The 22,364-nt window shown below is 41.1% G+C and overlaps 1 protein-coding gene across 1 annotated transcript in view; it reads right to left on the bottom strand.

Annotated features, from left to right (window-relative positions):
• CHRM2 (cholinergic receptor muscarinic 2) overlaps window positions 1–18,578 on the bottom strand; it is a 163,732-nt gene extending 145,154 nt beyond the window's left edge. Inside the window, exon 1 of the mRNA XM_005205852.5 lies at window positions 18,415–18,578. The gene's annotated coding sequence lies outside the window, so the exon portion shown is untranslated. The remainder of the gene's footprint in view (window positions 1–18,414) is intronic.
• Window positions 18,579–22,364: the final 3,786 nt, after the last annotated feature.

Below are 22,364 nucleotides of genomic sequence, written 5' to 3'. Positions count from 1 at the left end.
TCTTAATTTATGTTTCTATAGGATTTATCACATAATCCATCTAGAGGATTTACCACAACCAAGTTCCCAATTGACTTTTGTACACTCAAGGGCATTTCTGGCAATGGTGTAGTGGGTTTTCTGTGAGGAAGGATGGAAAACACACCCCGAAGACAGCTGGGCTTTCTGAACTCTCATCCAAGCTGTATCACCCTAGACAAATCATCTGAGATTGCTAATTTTGAAGTTTCTCAATTTGTAATTATCCCCCTTTTAGGGTTTTAAGGAAATGAATGAGGTGATGGATTTAATTCATTGTAAATTGAAAAGTGTTTTTTAAACAGTATTATTTTAGATTATCATTAAATAACCCACAAATATGACTTCAAGAGAGTAGGAGTCAAGCACAAAGATGAAGAGATGGAATGAGTTCTGAAAGACAAGCTCAGAGATCTGATCCACTGGGTGTATATACATGGGATAATGGAATACAGAATTTATCAGTTAGAACCACCACAACAAATCGAGTTCCCTTAACGCAAACTACATGATGTTAGGTTCTTAGGCTTCAGCCATTTTGCCTTTTCCAACTAAGTGGAAGTGTAGTAGTTACACTTTGAGAAGCAATATAAGTGTCTGTGAAGCTTCTTCTAAAAGAAGGGACTTTTTTGTAAAGTGCCAGACACTAAGTATTAGAGACATGGGAAGTCACATTTGGTTTCTGTTGCTCATGTTTCTGCTTTTTTAAACAACTCTTTAACAATTCAAAAATCATTCTTGGCTAGAGGCCATACAGAAACAGATAGAGGCTGTACTTGGCACCAAACCTAGGCTCTAAAACAATGCAATGACGAGCTTTGGGAACTCTAAAGCAACACACAAATAAAAGGGATCATTTGCTCAAATCCACACTATTTTTTTTCTGACCTCCCAATGCGTACTTCACTTATTTTGATACTTTTTTTTATTCTGTTGTGATAGTCATTGCTTGATAAGCTAGAGTATAGTTATTCTCTTCATACCTTACATACACATATTTAGAATCATTTTATATAAATGTATATATTCAAAATACTTTATATACAATCAGTGCTCAATTACAATGTTTGTTGTTGAAGCCATCTAGTCTATGACATATATTTGTTCCAGGAGTCCGAGCTGACAAAGACATGCCCCATCAATCCAGAAAAAACCTCTTACTTTTTAAACGCCCTGTTAACCCAAACTTTAGTTGAGTTAGTCCCACCCTTCTCCTCTATTGTTGCAGGAGTCTTAACACCTCTATCATAGCACCTATATATCATGTGTTCTTCACCACATCTCCAAGGAAAATTTGTCAGGGCTAGGATTATGGTTATTCATCTTTGCATCCTAGATGGCCAACAGAGTACCTGGTTGTACCTAATTTTACAGTAATGTTGAAGAACAAATGAATAAGCAAGTATTACCACTGTATCAGGGGCTTCCCAGGTGGCGCAGTGGTAAAAGAATCTGCCTGCCAATATAGGGGATGCAAGAGACATGAGTTCGATCACTGCGTTGGGAAGATCCCCTGGAGGAGGAAATGGCAACCCACTCCAGTATTCTTGAGAGGAGCCTGGTGAGCTACAGTCCACTGGTTGCCAAACATTGGACATGACTAAGTACACAGTGCTCACCACTGTGTCAGTATCTGTCCCTTACACAGCACTTACACGCACTTTCCATATAATAACTGATAATATGGGAGGAAGATAGAAAAGTAAGCTCTAAATACAGAATGAAAGTGATACTGACATGAGTAACAGATTTTTTCCTCAGTTTGAAATATGAATAATGTTCCCTTTATATGAATACATATATATGTACATATACATACACACACACACACACATGGGCTTCCCTGGTGGCTCAGACCATAAAGAATCCACCTGCAGTGTGGAAGACCTGGGTTCAATCCCTGGTTTGGGAAGGTCCTCTGGTGGAGGGCATGACAACCCACTGCAGTATTCTTGCCTGGAGAATCCCCATGGACAGAGGAACCTGGTGGGCTACAATTCCTGGGGTCACAAAGAGTCGGACACAACTGAGTGACTAAGCATATATATCTCCTTGGATTTGGGATTTTTTTTCCTGAGAAGGATGGAGTCAAAGGGAATTCCTAGTCATGTTCATCTGTTTCAGCAAGCTGTATTCCAGCCCTCTCTGAAATCCACAGGGGTTCCACAGACAAAGGTAGAAAGCAGTGGAGTCCAATCTGATTCTCCCTTTCCTCCATCATTAAAGAGGTGCAATCTGCCAAAGAAGGATTGCCATCCCTATCTAAATCTTTTTCTTTGAATCTATACGAAGACGAATGAAACATTTTCTAAAATTGGAGGCAAATTAGCTTTCAGTCTCCTCAAATACAATTTCTCTGAGAACAAAGTCTCATCCGTCTTCTGATGTGATTAATCTTACTAGTACCAACTACTTGGGAGTTCACACTGGAGAAACATATTGATAAAACACAAAACGACTTCCTGAGGTTTTTGTTAAGATGTTCCATTTAATTTAAGGTCATCATTTATGTGGAATTCTCTGCTAGTGAGGCAAGATAAACAGCTTTATTTCTTGGCAAAAACACTCTTTTGATTTTTGCCACTCAGTAACCCATAAAGAGAACACAGTATTTACAAACAAGGCTCTGACATGTTCTCCTGTAACTTTCTTGTGCTTTCACAGTTTCAAACGCCTCTTAAAATAGCTCTGCAAGTGCCCTCCCAACATTCCCCAGGAGCACATCACGTTCCGGTGTAAGTGACAGTGGTCTGAGAGAGCATTCTGTCACCTCATTGTGAATTTCTCTGGACCATGAAATACCCAGTGTCCCAGACAACACCAATTTTCAACTTATCGCCAACTGCTTCTCCTCTCCATTTTACTCTGATATAAAACGAAGCAAAAAGACAACCAAAAAAATGGGCATTTCATTTTGAAAATATTTGTGGCCAAGTTGATTACATTTATGGTTATCAAGACTTCAGGATGAAGTAATCTGCTATTTGGAAGAAAAGTACATGGACAGAATTAGGAGAGATGACATCAAACTACAGCTTTCCAATTTGTCTCTTTTTTTATGCTAAAGATGGACAATTTTTGCCAATTTGGAAGTAGATATAACAACAAAGTTTCCTAATGACCTCATGAAGTGGAGAAACAGAATAAAGAGGTAGATTTTGGTGTCATTTTGGAGAAGGAAATGGCAACCCACTCCAGTATTCTTGCCTGGAGAATCCCACGGACAGAGGAGGCTGGCAGGCTTCAGCCCATGGGGTCACAAGAGTTGGACACAACTTGGTGACTAAACCACCACCATTGGTGACGTTTATAAAAGGCTTCATCCATCATATTTCTCTCTGCTTTTAGCATTTGTCATATATCTCCACGGAAAAAAACATTGCAGAACTTGTTTTCAATTATCTTTTATTATGTCAAGTTAAAAGGTTGAGTTGATATCTTTTGATGAGCATCAACATTATTAAAAAAAAATACTGGTCCAAATAGATAACTGAAAGGATTAATGAAAACTCTATTTATATTCTGTTTCAGTAGCAAAAATGAATAGATGAAATTTCCAAAGCTTCTGGAAAGCAGAATAGTTGATTCTTGCAAGATTGTAGTATCTCACTGAATCAGGGTTGATTCGCAGCAAGAACTCAGAAGAATGACATAATGATCAATCTGTATTATGAAAGGTTGACCCCCGTGTCATACCTGTTGTTAAAGTTTTGATTTTCACTCTTACTTAAACCTCAGCATTTCCAACAAAATGTTACCACTAAATCATGAGAAAGTGTTAGTCACGAAGTCGTGTCCAACTCTTTGTGACCCCATGGACTGTAGCCTGCCAGGATCCTCAGTCCGTGGAATTCTCTAGGCAAGAATACTGGAGTGGGTAGCCCTTCCCTTCTCCAGGAGATCTTCCCTACCCAAAACACCCATGTCTCCTGCATTGCAGGCAGACTCTTTACATCTGAGCCACCAGGGAAGCTCCACTTTGAAAACATCAGGGAAACAGAAGAGGGGAGATGGAAAAAAGATTCAGAAGTCCCACAGAACTAAAAAAGACTAGCAAGGGGGTTGTATAGCTCAAGATTTTTTTTTTAGAAAGAAACTCAAGAATTAATAATCATATAGAGCATTTCATAGGGGTAGACATGATGGGGTAATGCAACTGAAAATGCACGGGTATCAAGACGTTCAGGCCCCAGTCCTGGCTCTGTCACCTTAAATCATCGTCACCGACAGAGCAACTCACTTCCATTTCTTGCTCACTTTCCTTAACTGTAAAATAAGTGCATAAGACTATATAATTTTGAACACTTCACTAAAGAGTTGACTCTGTGAAGTCAAAGGAATTAAAGACAAACTGGCAACAATACAATGGTATCCAAAATGCAAATTCTTAACCACTATTTTATACTGCCTGACAGTGGAGTATATCTTTTGTGAGATACTGGAACCTCAAGTTAGAGAAAAAGGTTAAAACCTCTTCTTTCTAAGCTCTCTAGTCAATAGTGAAGGCCAGTGGAAGTTTCTGGCTGCCGAAGAGCACAGCTCCACTATAACTAACAAGGCTGCAGAGTGCTATTATGACAGAATGCTAAGCCTGAGTAAAGAAGGGGGTGAAATTGGGCATGTGAGTATAGTATCTCCACTTCCCCAGGAATATTTCTGCAGGATGATAGACAGGGGTCAGGTAGGAGGGATAGCTAGGGATAGCAAAGCAATGTGATTTGCATAAAGTAAGTGCTAAGTAAATATTTGTTGAATTAATGAATAAAAGAACAAATAAATTCTTATTCCAATTCTATGCATAAGACTAAGACTACTAATAATAATTTTATAAGTTGTATTGACCTATTGACTTTTATTGTGAATTAATCATTGTCTCTGAGAATCAATTAAATTATTTTCCAATTTCTTGTGCTGAAAAATCTAACATAAATAAATACTGTGAAAAAAAAAAAGACTAAGACTACATAGTATGGCAAGGTATACAGAATGTTACTCCATTTCATGATGTAAATCATTCTCCATCTTTTTAGATAATTCTCCATATTATCTTGTAGATGGAATGAAATAGAGTCCATTGTTTTTGATGTATTGAAAGTCCATCCTAGTATGAAAAAAAAAGTGGTATATTTAAATCCTATGTGATCTGTGCTAACTAAAATTTGTTTCAACATACCCTACATATAATAACAATCAAAATGAGTTACTTTAAAAGTTCATGTGATGGTTATTAATTACATTCAGCTTAAACAAAGTAATAATAATACCATATACCTACAAAGGTACCCCACAGAAAATTTTGCTCAAGCTTAGACGAAGTGTTGGTTTCAAAAGTGGGAAAACTTATCAGAAGAAAAGGGTTATTTTGAAAGGAAAATTTTACCTAGAAAGAGAATTTCTTTGAGCTATTTCAGAAAATGGTGACTTCTTGTTATGAAACCAATAGAAGAAGATTAGGGTAGTAAGAAATTTTGGATGTTCAGCAGAGGCAACAGAGGAAAAGATGGTTGGATAGCATCACTGACTCAATGATGTTTGAGCAAACTCCAGGAGATAGTGAAGGACAGGGAAGCCTAGTGTGCTACAGTCCATGGGGTTGCAAAGAGTTGGACACGACTTAGTGACTGAACAATAGAAAGCAGACTAAGGGCATAAAATCATCATTAAAAATATTTATTGACTTCTGCTATGTGTCAAGCATAGAACTAGGCATAAGATGCTGAGCAAAACTTTAAAAACCACAGAATGCAAATCTTCCCTTTATGGAGTGTGTCTCTTCTTATGAAACCAGAGAATATCAACGACAACTTCATTCACTGTGTAAAGGACTTGAATAGAAGGTACATGTTTAAGCCAAAGAGTGAGCCCAAGCAGAGATACTAAAAGTCAAATTTTAAAAGCCTCTTAGGATTTGTCTTACTTTTCAAATAAATTAAGAATACTCTGTCTGCTACTGATAAAACAAGTTAAGTTTATGCTCCATTTAAAGGTCAGTAAAAGTATCTTAGGTAAGTTCTCAGGTTTTATTCTTAGCTTCATTATAAGTGATCTGCTGAGACTTGGAAGATCTTGGAAAAGAGAAACAGAAAAAAAAAAAAAAAAAGATTTGCAATGTCCATTCTTCATCTTCTCATAATTACAGACTCCAAGGAGCTGAAGAGTTGCCCACACTGGATAAACACACTATCTAAGTCTTTCAGCAAAGAGGCAAAATATTTTTGTTGTCTGATTTACTATATACATATATATAGATAGATATAGATATATAACTATCTATATAAATAGTGAGATTCCAATATATACAGTGAAAAATATAATAATGAGAAATAAAAATAGTTAAATAAAAACCACAAGATGGCAAGTATTGAATGAGCCATCAAGCTAAGAAAAAACATGAAGGAAACATAAATGCATATTACTAAGTTTAAGAAGCCAATCTGAAGAGTCTACATACTATATGATTCCAGCTGTATAACATTCTGGAAAATGCAAAACTCTGGAGACAGTAAAAGGATCAGTGGCTGTGCCCGGTTAGGAGGGAAAGAGGTGTACATAAGGGGGAGCACAGAGGATTTTGTGGGGCAATGAAATTACCCTTTATGATACTATATTGATGGATACATGTTATTACCTTTACATTTGTCAAAACTCTTGGAAAATACAACACCAAGAGTGAACCCTACTGTAAACTAGGAACTGTGAGTTCATCCATTGTAACCAGGGCCCCTCTCTAGTGGCTGATGTCGACTGTGGAAGAAGCCATCCCTGTATGCGGGCAGGAAGCATACGAGAATTCATTGTACTTTCTAGTCAGTTCTGCTGTGAACCTAAAACTTCTTTGAAACACACACACACACACACACACACACACACAAAGACGAGCAGCAAGGAAGTTATCTTTCAGTAATTATACAGAGTAATGAAAAATCATTTTGAATTTTAGATAACTGATCTATTGATATCATTTCATATTCAATTTATTGGGAAATTAAAATAAGAGCACATGGAGTTTGGGAGAAAAAAATTTTTAAAGTAGTCAAATATTTCCAGCAACTGGGATGAATAACCAACTCTAATTTAATTAAAAGAAGCAAATGCAGAAAATGACCTTTAGAAACTCTGGCCAGTATATGGCACAGTGATTTCAATGATCTGCTGTTCCTAAGTATTAGGGAAATCAGCTAACAGTCACCATCAAATATTTCTAAAAGTGCATCTCACACCATAAGGTGCCAAAATATAAGAACTGGAGCAATACCTAATAAAGGAGAAGACAGCAGGGCTGCCAGTTAGAGCCTACACTCTAGATTCAATATTTTCTAAAATCACGGGACTGAATCAGAGGGGGAAATGTCACAAACTTTTGTGTACTGAAAAAGCTGCCGAGAGGCAGGAGCAATTAAGCAGCTGAGGGTTGAGAAACCAAAGAATGATCCAAGAGAAGTGGATCAGGGGAATTCGCATTGCGATACAGAAGCTAAAATAAGCCGGTGAACATCAAAGGGGAGACATTTGACAACATCCTTCTCCCTTGAAAATGACTCCTGAGATTCGATCTGAACACTTAAATGATAGAAACGATGTCATTTTATTTTGTTTGAATATGGAAACGCTGGAAAATAAATATGACCTCCTTTCTATATCACTTCTCGAAAATAAAAGTAATGTGAATTTTTAGTAAATTCCTACAGAGATAGAAGCCAAGGAATCTTCTTTTAAATGAGAGAGGTTTAAAGAGGAATGCTAAGGATGTGAATTTCTTGAAGAATGTGTTATGTAACTAACTGCAAGGGAGAATAATTATCACTTTAATTAATGAGGGCCTTGCTGTTGCTCCCTTGTGAAAGATACTCCTTGATTAAAAGTGTCAGTATGTAAAAATATTGACTGATATTGAAATGTAAGAGTGTGAAATTTCAATTAATTGTAAAAAAAATTAGCTGGTATTATCATTTACCAATAGACACTAATGATTCCTGGAGACCTAGGACACACAAACAAATAGTTAAGAGTTGACAGTGGGCATGTAAACAGGAATAGAATTAATCCACTGATGCTTTATCCCTCAGAATAATTAGCTGCTTTGGCCTTTTACATATGCAACGTGGAGGTTAATGTTACATCATAGCAATTGTCTTGCAAAGAAAAGGAATAGGTAGCACAATAGGAAACAGAAGATCAAATAATATTTTAACAACACATAGTGTTTTCATAGTCAACAAAAGTGTTCCTATATATATTTGTATATGTTTCATAAATACTCACAGAGTCATGTTTTATGCCTTGGCAATTCCATACCTAGAAGCTATATTAAGACTCTTGTCCCCTCTGTACCTAGAGAGAGCTCCCAGGGGGCTAAGAAGGATAAAGCATCTTCAAACATGAAGCCTACTATCAGACTAAACCAGGAGGTGAGTGGCCAAGGTAGATTCTAAATATATCTAAGACTGATTCCTCAAGTATAAACTGTGTTTTCATGTTTCCATATTCTTAAGTCAGTGTGATGTGCCCCTTTTTCTTCCCTCTTTTTCCTTGACTTTGTCAGAATTAGATGGCAAATAATACAATTGGATATTCTTTTAAAGAAACTCCTTATGGTAGTAAAACAAAATAAACAAACAAACAAAAATTTAATACTCATCTTTGATTTTAGATGTGAGACTGATGCCCAAAGCAATGAACTTACTCTTAGGTCTTAACAAGTTATTTTGTGTCCACTGGCAAGAATTTCTGCACTTACTTAGAAAGAAAAAACAACCCTCTATCACATCGGATTGGTGCAAGCTATAGGAATAGTATGCATAAAGAAAATGGCACAGGGTCTAAACTGTGGTAGACACTCAAGAAAGAGTGGCTATGATTTCACTGTTTTTATTGTCTTTATTCAGAAAACGAAGATCATGGCATCTGGTCCCATCACTTCATGGGAAATAGATGGGGAAGCAGTGGAAACAGTGTCAGACTTTATTTTTCTGGGCTCCAAAATCACTGCAGATGGTGACTGCAGCCATGAAATTAAAAGATGCTTACTCCTTGGAAGGAAAGTTATGACCAATCTAGATAGCATATTCAAAAGCAGAGACATTTCTTTGCCAACAAAGGTTCGTCTAGTCAAGGCTATGGTTTTTCCAGTGGTCATGTATGGATGTGAGAGTTGGACTGTGAAGAAGGCTGAGCGCCAAAGAATTGATGCTTTTGAACTGTGGTGTTGGAGAAGACTCTTGAGAGTCCCTTGGACTGCAAGGAGATCCAACCAGTCCATTCTAAAGGAGATCAGCCCTGGGATTTCTTTGGAAGGAATGATGCTAAAGCTGAAACTCCAGTACTTTGGCTACCTCATGCAAAGAGTTGACACATTGGAAAAGACTCATGCTGGGAGGGATTGGGGGCAAGAGGAGAAGGGGACGACAGAGGATGAGATGGCTGGATGGCATCACTGACTCGATGGACATGAGTCTGAGTGAACTCCGGGAGTTGGTGATGGACGGGGAGGCCTGGCGTGCTTCGATTCATGGGGTTGCAAAGAGTCGGACACGACTGAGCGACTGATCTGATCTGATTTGATCTGATTGTCTTTATTTTTGTCACAGAAGAGTATCTCATTCAAAATTCTGAAATTTTCCCTAACACGGAAACATTCAGTCATGAAAAATATCCAGTCATGCTCACTTTAAATTAAATGCAAAAGTGTGACCCCTTGCTTGGCACCCATCAGCCAGAGACAACAGAAGCTAAACCTACATCGTCCACTGTTCTCCCTGCCTTCAGTACTCCCATGACACAATACAAAAGGAGAGAAAAGTCTGTAATATTTAAGCTTACATGTGAAGACAAAACGGCCCACACCACTGATAAAATCTGGTAGCAAAGTAATTTTGAGGATGAAGCAAGAAAACAGCAGGCAGATTTGGGAAGCACTTTGCCTTTGGGGCTGCTCTTTATTTTCTTCCTAAAATGAAACCAAATGTCCTGATGCTCTCCAAAGAATACAATTAAATAGAGTTTCCCTATCATTTCCTATTTTTATTCTGGCTATATGGTAGCAGAGCAGAGTATTAGAAAATCTTCATCATGTTCAACAATATGAAATTGTATGAAATTTATGTTCTTCCTTTGACAATCAAATTATTCCATGCTTAGCTTTTATAGAGAGTAGGAAAAATTAGCCTTTAGGTAATTCTTTAGCTTCCCATCGCATTCCTTCTAAAGAGTTCCTTAGTAGTTAATTAAATAATCAAGAAATTATAGGCTTTTCTTCCTATATTATTTCATCTTGTTTACTGACTTGGCATAGTTGATGAAGTAGGGGAAGGCGATTCTTTGCTTTATTAAAGTGGAAGACAGCTTCAGGACCGAGGGTGAGCAATAACATCAAGAAAAACACTCCATAACATTCCTTTCCTGGAGGAGGTTTTATATCAGTCTGCTACTGGGGTTCAATACAGTGCACCAACATTTTGTAACAGTAACAGTGAAATGTATCCCCATTAACATTTGTGACAATTTCTCCACTCTCCTCCACTAGAACTCCTCCATTAGAGCTCCAAGAGAGGAAGGGGAAGAGGGCCAGGTGCTTGGTCTGCTAGATTAGTAACAGAAATCTAGACAGAACCCCAGACAGGAGAGTGCACAGAGCAGCTCTGGAACCATGAAGACATCTTCCCAAGGAAGTATCAGAGAGAATGAGTAATTTTGGACAGAGAAAATGGAAAGACATCAAGTGCTTATTTCTTCAATAACCAGGACTGATTTAACTCTGTGGACATAAGGTATACATAAGGACTATACTCCATCTGATAAATAAGTGTCAGAGTCATATGACATAGAAGAGAATCATCTTTATCTTTGGATATTCTCCTGAGTTGTTACTCATCACATGTAACTGAAAGATCGAATAGTCTCTGACCACAAACAAGCTCTCAGTCTCAGTGGCTCATACAAGGAAGACTCTTGATGATATTGGTAGCAGCATTTGGGTTGGTTATCCAATCTTTGTACTTCTCCATTGCCCTTTAGATGCCAGTTCTTCCATCTGATCTTATTTTAAAATGTAGTCCTGTGTTTACCCTCTTCAGTATCACATGAGGTGCTAAACACACAGATTCTTGGGTCTGGCCCCAAATCTGCTGACCCAGAATCTCTTCAAGAAGAATAGGGTATTTCAAGGACTCAACCAGTGAATGAAACTCTTTGAAAAACTTCTTAGAAGACAGAGGTGATTTGATTCAAATAATTCAGAATCTGGTTGATGATGAATGTGGACTGCTGAAAAAGATCCATTTCTTCCATGAGATAAACATTCAAGGGGATCTAGGAGCCTCAACTTCAGAAACAAGAAGTCCTGCTCTACTGAACCCTGTAAATCCAGATGACTTCAAAATAATGCTCTGCTACCACACAGTTTGCTATTTATTTTCACTGATCTTAAAAACATAGATCTTCAGTTTTGTTTTTGCTGCACATTAGCCATGGGTTGGAAATTTGACTCTAAACTAGTTATTTGACCTATGGAGATGCCTATAATTTCCTTGATACAATAAAATGGAATGGGGGACTATGCATATTAATAGAGTTACCTATTATCTACTCAAAACATTGGGGAAGAATAAAGCTCTGTAAAGCTCTGATTCTAACACAGTTGAAATGTATATCACTGTCATGTATGCAAATATGGCCTCTGTTGTTAATACAGACATTATCAGCATCTCTAACAAATTCTGGTTAGTGCCCCATTACCAGTACCAGGTAAAAATCATTCAACTTGCCTAGAACTCTTGCAGACTAACCATTCTGTAAACAGTTCATTTGCATATCCAAGAAAACAATTCTGCCAACCCCATACAGCAATGTACCTGATTGTGAGAAATTAAATGAAATTATAGGATGCTAAATATTCGGCAAAATATCTGCCACACCATAGCTTTTCTTACCTATTATTATTAGTTCGGGAAATGACTAGTTTAAGTATTATATTTATTACTGCTTATTAGTTTTATACTAATATTAAATTAAATGAAAAGAAGGAGGAAAAAGAGAAGAATGAAGAGAAAACAGATTTGACCAATATTTACTTTGCATTTACTCTATGTCAGTCATTACACTAAGCTATTTATATATATGTATTATTTCCTTGTGTAGAAGGGGAATGGAGAAGTGGCTAACAGAGCTTGGAATAAAGGCTTTGGTCATCTATGGAAGATCTCATGTGGATTTGATTTTTAGTTTATCCTAGACAGTTGAGACAGTGAAGAATTTTTAACAAGAGAATAACATGTTCAGATTTGCATTTTAGAAAGGTTATTCCAGCAATGCGAGGCATAGATTGTACTAGAGAAAGACTGAAGGTGGGAGACCATAGAAACACAAGGCTCTGGTGACAGTTCAAGTAAGAGACGCTGAGGATCTAAAAAAGATGTGTGGATGGAGAAGAGAGGATGAAGTCCAGACAAATCTAAGAGATGTTTGATTTGATGACTCAGATGGTGACAGTGGAACTGGAGTGAGGAAGAAAGAAGATACTTCTAGCATGTCAACCTTACTTCTAATGTGTCATGTGATTTGTAAATAATAATAATATGCATATTATATATTCACACAATAATAAAGAGCAAAACTTTCAAGTTTCTCCAATAACAAAACAACAAATTACACATGCAAATATTATTTTATCATCATCATCATCATCAACACTATTATATATCCTATCCAGCAAAAACAATGTTCCCATTCTAAAGACAGAACACTTCCATTTTGAAATTTTAAAGACTTAAACATACGAAACAATCCATTAGCTTAGATATCTCATCCAGAGATATCTCAATATCTCCCATAACAAAACTCTCTTTGTAAATCCCACAGAAAAATTTTCACAATAATGTTAAACACATAAGGATCATAAATATCCATTTCCCATAACTTTCTAGAACTCTACACAGCAAACAGTACTTAATATGTTCAGGCAATGAATGTTTTCTACTAATATTTTTATTTAGAAACATACTAATTAATAAGTCTTTCTTGCTTTTGTCCACCTCAAATTATTGAAACAAAAATTCTCTCAATTTTAAAAAATGTTTCTTGCCCAATCCACAGTAATGTGCTTCCTGTTACCGGACACCAGAGGGCGTCATTCAGTGAAAGCTTGGATTGGGGAGAGGGGGGCGAAAAACAAAGAAGGAAATCCATTGCTAATGAAAGAGACTGATTTTTTAGTGTGTACCCTTATCTACCATGAAACATTACCATGGTAACAGCACCAGTTAAGATGACTGTATATTTAGGTCACAGTATAAAAGAAGGAGCTTGAACATGTGTGCAGAAAAAGGGAAATGAAATAAAGACAAGAATATATCAAGTGTAGAAGGAGGCAAACCAGTCAGAACAAGCCTCACACACTTTGCTAATCGTATGTTCACAAAGTCACACTATGCTTTTCAAAGCAAAGGTGGATGATCAGTTTTAACTAAAATCAAAACCTGCCATTCAAACTCAGAACTTCAAGCACAAACCATCTTAATATAAAGAAAGAGGAACTCATGTGGAGAGACAACTAGAGGAAAGTGGGAATGTGTATACTCTGAGGCAGTTCTTGGTTAACTGCATCACAATGGAAAACCTCTTTACTCACTTCAACACTTAAGGTGAGTTGAATTGGGTACTATCAAAAACTCTTTCATCCTCCTGCACCAGACAAAAGGAAATCTTGGTGTTGCTACAGGTGAAAATAGCATCTGCCAAAATACCAGGTAATTTCTGTGCCCTTACTTTCCTCTGCCAGAGGCAATCACTGGGTCAAGCAGGTTATGCCAACAGAAGAATCTAGTTGGCAATGAATCTTTCTTGCTTAGGCTTTAGGGAATACAACCAGAATACACAGTTTAACTGAAGGAGTGGGGAGAACACTGTTGGACTCTAAACACCAGAGTTGTGATTTCCTCAAACATAGGGGAACACGTACGCTGTATCTCCACAGAGTAAGACAAAGCCTGGATTCCAACACGAGTCCAAAGACTAGAGTCCAACAGCCCTTGTTTGAATCCAGGGACTGCGACTTACTAGCTGTGTGATCTTGGGTCATTACCTGACCCCTCTGAAAGCCAGTTTCCTCATTTGTAAAATGGGGACACTAACATCTAATTCATAGGATTGTGGCTGTGATACAATAAGAAACTGGCTCATCAATTCACTCATTCAACAAATAGTTAATAAACTCCTAGAAGACAGACAATCTTTTAAACGCTGGGGATAAAGCCCTGACAGAAAGATGATATCATACATGTGAAGTGCTTGGGACAGTTTCAGAGACTTAGAACACACTATATGAAAATGCATTTCCAAGGGAAAATGACCTGCTTCCTTTGTTCCACACAAAACACACACTACCGTCCCCATGATCGCCATGTGGCCCTGCTGAGCTTTGGGGTGTGCGGTCAGTACCCTTGCTCTGATACCTTTTAAGGAAAGCAGTCCCCACATCTGCTGAGTGAACCGAAGGTAGACAAAATGGGAACAGGAGACAGGGAATAAACCAGGGGGTCACCAGGGGAATACAGATGGTTTTGATATAGAGAAGTCCACTGAGGAACACAACACAGGCTCACATTGTAAAATGCCAACTCAACTCCAATACAAAGTTAAAAGAAGAAAACCAGGCCCCTCAAGGAGACTGTGTGACAAAGTGTTTCTGTCAGTCTCTTGATCCTACTGAGTAAACTAAGGAAAGATTAAGATAAGAGTAAGAGTGGGTTTGAGTGGTCATATTTAGGCAGTGCTCATGAGCATTCTCTCACAGGCATGCCCCAAGGACTGACATCAGTGATGGAGATTATTATGGGGCTCGTAATGGCATGCTCACAGATTCTTGTCCTCATTTTTTCCTTCCCATTCTCTCTTCAATTCCTTTATTAGAATAAGTGGCCTCCTCTTCTTCCTCTTTTACACTGGCTTCACCTTTGTTCACTGCTGTGGGTTAGAGTGACGTGTCTCCTCTTGGTCCTTCTCCAGGAAAGCGGGTTCCCTGCCCTCCCTCCCTTCTCTGTGGTCTGCTGTTTTCCCCAAAACTCTGAGACTTCGCTTCCCTCCTCCTGTGCTCAGAGGGTTGGCTACTCTGAAATTAGAAATGTAAAACTGCCACTGAAGTACATAGAAGTTCAGATAACCCCAGATGTTAGGGGTTATCTGGGCAAAGAAGGGGATAGGATCGTGTTTGAAGCAATGTGGGTTTTTAAATGTGAAGATGTCCCCCCATATTGACAGGCTGTGGGGGCTCATTCCAAAGAGACTTTTACCTACATTTGACTGCTGGCTTTCCTACATTTGGCTTCCCAGGTGGCTCAGTGGTAAAGAATCCACCTGCCAATGCAGGAGACTCAGGAGACATGGGTTCGATCCCTGGGTTGGAAAAATTCCCTGGAGTAGGAAATGGCAATCCATCCAGTATTCTTGCCAGGAAATCCCATGAACAGAGGAGCCTGGCAGGCAACAGTATGTGTGGTCACAAAGAGTCGGACACGACTGAGTGACTGAGCACACAGCACAGTCTCCTACACTTATCTCTGAAGTCAGCTGAGTTACAAACACATTCTGTGGGTTCTTTTAAACTTAAACTAGGATAGGGATATTCAAATTGACCTATTTTCTCCCTACAATCCCCCCAGACAACCTCAAACACACTTATATAAACAAACACACTTTTCTTTTACAGGAAGACCAAGCATTTTCAGGAAGCCCACCCTGAATTTTGGGATCCAAGGACTTTACCCCACTCCTGCCCCATCTCATTCACAGAGTTTTAAAATAGTCAGCTGAGTTGGTTGGTACTTCCATGCCTTTTTAGGGTCAAGTTTTACTTTTCAGCTTTAATTGGCATAATTGTTTAGCCTAATAAAGCATGTAGAGTCAATAGAAGTTGCTTATAGTACTGCCACAGCTAGACATTTACTAATAATAGTCATAATAAAAATTCATCTGATAATAGCATTACTTCTTGAATCCTTAGCCGTCAAATCCTGCAAAGCTGCTACATTGTTGGCACAAAATTCTTCCATCCATTTGCCAAGAGTCTCAAAAAGTCCACTTTCTGAATTGTAGCCTAATATAGTTCTTAGTGTGATCTACGGATTTAATTCTATGATTATCCCCTTGTGGTTACCACCCCAAAGACCCCACATACACACACCTAATTGCAGTTTCTTAACTGTGTCATCATCCTTATTATTTGCTTATCAATGAAAGTGTACTCTCTCTATATATCCTTCTATATATTTTCAGTATAATGCATATATTATATTTGATTGCCAACAAAATACAGTAGGAGGATCCTGTGGCCCAAGGTTGGGTGAATAGCTGCAGTGTACGAGGTGCCACATTTCAGAGCCCTCTCAAGGCAGGTAAACCGGAAAGGTCTGGAGCAAAGTGAGCTGCTGGTCCACCCCAGGACCTGGCTCTCTGAACTTCCCCAGAGACAGGTTGCTTTCCTAAGGGTGGGCTCTCCTCTACGCAGGCGCTGAGGGGGCCAGAGCCTCAGGGTCCCCTCAGAGCAGCTGCAGCCGAGCTACAGTGCTGGGGGCCTCTGCCCTCAGAGTCTCCCCCTACACCACCCTCAACCCAAATTCAAGTTTTCCCCAGGCCTTTCCCATTGCCCCACTGTTTCTCTCTGGAATCTGGGCCGGCTCAGCCCTCCTCGGAGCCAAGGCCACCGCCGCCGTGACTGTGATCCTGGTCAAGGAGGTGGTCCTTGCCGCAGGCGCTTGGGGTTGTGGAATTGGGGGGCGGGGGCTGCGTGCGGGAGCGCGGGCGGGTGTGCGGTACAGCAGGGAGATGCGTGTTGTGTCGCTTGCTGCGTGTACTAGGGGATGGGCAAACTACACGAACCCACTGCCACCCAGCGCTAAGAAGAGCAAGAAAGGCAACACAAACCAGAAAAAGGCAAGATGAAAGGGAAATAGAAAGTCAGTGCGGGGGATTCCGGAGCTTGAGGACTTGAAGGCTCCGTGCTCTTGCTGCGCTCCCCGCGATTGGGCGGGCCGACTTGGAGCCCTAGGTGGCCTCCGTCACAGGCGGGCCGTGGCCGTGAACCGACTAAGGACACAGGAGGGCGGCTCGGGTGAGATGTCGGTCGACAGCTCTGCTTGACTTAGGCATTTACCTCCGTTTCTCCTCTCTCCTCCCTCCCCTCCATCCCGAGGGACTCCCCAGAGATATTTCCTTACAGGCAACCCTGGTCTCAAGGCGTGGGTCTGGCGAGCCCAGTGGACCCTCTTTTTCACGATTTTGTGGCTTAGAGCAGCCTGGAGGAACGCGACAAGCAGGGGGCTAGAGAAGGTTGGGGACGCTGTCGGGAGGTTGAGGCAGTGGGTGTGCGCTGCTTTCTGAGTCAGTGATTCCGGGGAATCTCGAGTCTTGACCTCTTCAGAGCTCTCCCAGGCAAGCAGCGTCCGGCCCCGCCGGGGACGCCCCAGGGGCGCGGGGCAGAGCGCACAGGTGGAATTGCTGCGCTATCTCCCCTGCGCGGGCTTGGACCGTCCGTACCTCGCAGGTTCCGAGAGCTACAAGTTATCTGTGATCGCCCGAGTCCGCAGGTGCGGACGGCAAAGGGATATTGTGGGTGCAGTCGTTCCCAATCTACAACCCCGAAGCCCGCCGGGGTGGCTCAGAGATCATTGTGAGGTGGCTGTCGGCGCAGCCCTGGCACGGTCCGGGACCCCGCGGGCTTGGGGCTGAGACCCTGTCCTCTAGCCGAGGCGGACGGCCGACCTCATGTTCGGGCCGAAATGGGACGAGGTTGCAGAAGGCTTCCGCCTGCTCCGTCCTGGGACCCTCTCCCCATTCGTGTCCCCCCCCGCCCTTGGCCACGCTCCTAGGACCACAGCGCGAAGCCTCCCTCCGGCCACCTGGCGCTGGCGCTCACAGAGCGGAACCCGCGGATCGTGCGGAGCCGGGGAGCCAGGCCTCCACCCTAAACGCCTGGGAGACGTGGCCAGACCCCAGGCTGGAAGAAACGTGAGGGGCAGGAGAGGGCGAAGCTCCCCGGTCTTGCGGACACCGCAAGGAAGGGGGAGTTGGTGACAGTGGAGGGGGTGGCGGGCTGGAAGAGGGCGCGACGCGCCGGCCGGCTCGGGCCCCCAGGCTGCCATAGCCACATTCCTCCGGACTCGGTGACCCGCGGAATGGCATCCCTTCCCGCGCTCTGCCTCTTCTGCTCCCGCTTTCCAGACCCGCCATCGCTGCCCTCAGTTCTCCAAGCCCCAGAAATCAAAGTTTCCGTTTGAGGATCTGGACTTGTGGAAGAATTTGCCAATTTCCTCACCCCAGTCCCCTCCGCGCCCGTTCCGGAGAATCGGGAGGTGCCAGGGTCCCTGGCGCTGGCCAGCGGAGGGCTGAGCAGCTGGCTGTCCTTACCTGCCGCCGGATTAGCTCCAGTTGCCTCCCCGGGCTGCAGTATCCCTGGCGTGGGCTGGCTGGCAGGAGCGTGGAGCCCTTCACAGGTTCGGGGCTGACCCGCCGCGGAGCTAGCCGCGCGCGGCTCAGAGTCCAAGGCCGGGCGCCGGCTTGCTCTCTCCCTTGATCTTGCAAACGAAAAGGAGAAGATTAGTTGGTGCCGCGACACTCTGAGGGGTGGGGCGGGGGGAGGCGGGGAGAGAGCGGACCCAAAGGCTCGGGCAAGAGCCGCGGGGCTCGGGCGCGCGCTAGCAGAGTCGCGCACCCCACACGCGTCCCAGGCACTTTACGAGTCTGGAGGCCCTTGGCGGTGTAGACTGGAGTTAAAGTGACACTGCCCCCGCCCGCCACACCAAAACACCAAAGGTGAAGAAGCAAAAAGGACTTTCAAACCTGGCTTTCACGAAGAAGAGGAGTCTGGAGAGCAAGACAGAACGGAGACCTGGCTGGACTGACGAGCTGGGCGGAATTCATTTCTTCACCAAAGTGATTGGGGAAGTAGTTATTAGTGTAGGGGCAACTAATTACTAATTAGTTCGGTGCCTCTGGCGATCTCCGAGTGGAATCTGCAGTTTCAAGGCTCTGGCCAACCCGCAGGCTGGCGTGTGTGCGTTCGTGTGTGTATGCGTGTCCGTGTGTGTCACGCGCACTCGCTGGAGCGGGTCTCTGCGTCCGGGCACCTTTGGTATAAAAAGAGAGTGTGTGTGTATTCGTCAGTGTGTGTTCGATTAGCTGCGATGGGCAGACAATTTCTGGAGAAAACATTTACAATTTTCTTTCAATATGACGGGATTAGTTGCTGTTGAAGGCGCTCCTCCAATGAAATCTTCTCTGCTCTCTGATTTGGCGGTTCTTCTGAGCAAATATGACAGCCTTTTCTCCAGGCTCCTTTCTGCTCCTTTCCGCGTCCATCCCCAGAGCCAAGCTCTCCATCTGCAATTTCTACATCAGAACGTTCACAGTTACCACCATTGCCCAGTCCCATTCCTGCAAGTATGATTGCTATAAAAGTGACATGACATATTGGGAAGAACTCGGTGTTGCTTTCTGATTGCCGAAGACGCTTAAGCCCAGTTTTTCCAGGTGGGAAAATATTAGAATAAATCCTCTATGCTTTGTAAACATATAATCGTGCTGAACTATTCACAGATTGTTTATTTCTTTGGGACACTGGCAAATGTATAAGAGGAAGAGGTAACTGTTTTCTTTCTTCTTTTACACTGGGGTGAATGCCCATGTTTTCTTTGACTAATAGGCATTAGATTACAAAGTATTTATGATCCTTTATGAAATTTGGGATCTCCATGAAAAAAAATCAGTATATAATTTTTTTTCTGTTAAAACAATCTTAGCTTTTTATTTTTTAATTTTAATGAGAAATCCATTCCAAGAAGAATATTATTTTTAGGCTGTAGTCCCAATTGATAAAGATAAAATGATACAAAACAATATGATTCTAAAGTATAGTTGAGGACAAGACTTGCTTTTGTGAAAGTATGTGTATATAAGCATAGCATCAGTGTATGATATGCTATAAGGCTGCATTTTCTTTCATCTACCTTTGGCAATCAAATGAAAACAGCTTGAAACCTTAATTGATGTATCCAATTAAGTTCAGTTCAAATCTTGATGCCTAGGCCTTTGCTAGTTGTCAAAGGGAATACAGAATAGCAATAGTCACTGCCCCTGTCTTTTATAAGCTCCCCATTTTATTAGCTTCCCTGGTGGCTCAGTGGTAAAGAATTTGCTTGCAATACAGGAGCCACAGGAGATGTGGGTTCGATTCCTGTGTTGGGAAGATCCCCTGAGGAGGAAATGGCAACCCCCTCCAGGATTCTTGCCTGGAGAATCCCTTGGACAGAAGAGCCTGGTAGGTTACAGTCCATGGTGTCGCAAAGAGTTGGACAGGACTAAAGCGACTTAGTACACATTCGAGCATCTTATTGGCAGGGAAAGACATTCAGATGACACTCAAGATGAATAAATATGCAGCAATATAAATTCACCAATAAATAAAAATTGTGTGTATAAAAAGGTCTACCCTTTCTGTTAACTCATAGCCATCACCAGATAGGATATGGCACAAACTATTGTGGTTGATATAAGTCATCCTGAAATAATGCACTACATACTGCATGTGGCTTTACCTTCAGCCTCCGTACCCTCACCTCCCATCATCACTGGGAGAGTATAAGATACTTGTTAGAAAATCAAGACAGTTCTGTCCAGTCTTGACCTCAGCCTCCCCTAGCATTTGACCCATTACATCAAACATCTGATTTTGTCATTTCTTCAGGGTATCTTTTGAAAATGAATTCAGATTTTCCTTTCTCTCTTCATTATTTCTGACTATTAAGCTTCCATAAGCTCAGGGAGTTGGCTTGGATGTTTAAAACAAAACAAAACCACATACACATCCCAAAGCAGAGAAGTAAAGGGGAAAGAATCCCTAGCCAGCAAAAGAGAAGAAAACCCAGTGATCTGTTGTTAATTCTGTTCTTTCAAATCATTAATGCCTTCTAACAAATGGGGTTTTGTTGTTATTTAGTCACTAAGTCGTGACTCTTGTGGCCCTATGGACTACAGCCCACCAGGCTCCTCTGTCCATGGGATTTCACAGGCAAAGAGTACTGGAATAGGTTGCTATTTTCTTCTCCAGGGGATCTTCCCAACAAAGGATTGAACCCGCGTCTTCTGCAATGGCAGGCAGATTCTTTACTGCTGAGCCACCAGGGAAGCCCACAATTAGGGCTACACATTCCAAACAGAGCAATAAAGCAAAAAGCCAATGAAATCTAATGACTATTTTCTTAGACTTGAATAAAATAGAGTCCATGAATCACTGAACAGTCATGTTTAATAGAAGTCCTGATAGTTATGGCCTTTCAGAGAACAGCTGCAAATGGAAACAGCATTTTTATCAAACAATCAACAAAAATGTCCATTTTTTTTCTTTTAGGTCATAACTGAAAACACTTTTTAAAAAACATATACTTGTATCTATGCCAGTTATTGTGTGTTTCTGAAGAATTATTTAACCCTTATGTGCCTCATTTTCTCAATCTGTAAAAGGGATATAGTAATAGTAACATTCCCATTTTTAGAAGGAATAATGAGTTTTTATATAGAATAATGAGTGCATTCAGGTAATATTTTCAGAAGAAGGTCTCACATACAGCAAATTAGCTATAAGACTGTCAGTAAGGATTTAAAAACAGATTCTTGGGTCATTCCTCTGACCTACTAAATCAAAATATCTAGGAGTGAGTCTTGTGATTGGAAACTGTACTGCTCTTCAATTTCATGCAACAAGCATGTTAAACATAATCCATCAAAACACGGACCAGAAGAAATACCATTTTCCCCTTTCTAGTTTCTCTTTCTATACAAGAAAATATTAAGTATACTCAGAGCATTTTATTTTTATTTCATAAGCCAGTTCACTTTCTGAGATAAAAGAGTACGGCCCCCTCCCAGGAATACAGCTTTTACATTTATTAGTAACCCACAGTGTGGGACACTTTCAAAAGTGCTTTCTACAGACTTTATGGAACACATATCTATGGGTTTCCCTTATCTACATGCCTATTTTCCACCTCAAAGAACACTAAGAAATTAGCAATTTCCACTTGTGAGGCCAACCTTATTACCTGTGACCTCAAAAACTTACTTTCAGGCATGTGCTCAAAAGAGATGACTTAGAATATTTGACAAAGCTCCTTTTTGAATATGACTGTAAATAAGATTACCACCAACATGAGGAAAAGGGGGATGAAGAATCTCATGCCTGGGAATGTGGTGCATATTTTTTTTGTGCTGTGCTGATCTCAGTGTGGCAATAATTAGGCTTCTGTAATTAGATGCACAAATCAGCACTCTGTCATCATAAGTACATTAAGAGGGTGACGAGT

Source organism: Bos taurus, chromosome 4, assembly GCF_002263795.3.
Source record: "Bos taurus isolate L1 Dominette 01449 registration number 42190680 breed Hereford chromosome 4, ARS-UCD2.0, whole genome shotgun sequence".
In the NCBI taxonomy this organism is placed as follows: domain Eukaryota; kingdom Metazoa; phylum Chordata; class Mammalia; order Artiodactyla; family Bovidae; genus Bos; species Bos taurus.
The sequence above is the reverse complement of the archived record's forward strand: the minus strand, read 5'-3'. Positions and strand labels throughout refer to the sequence as shown.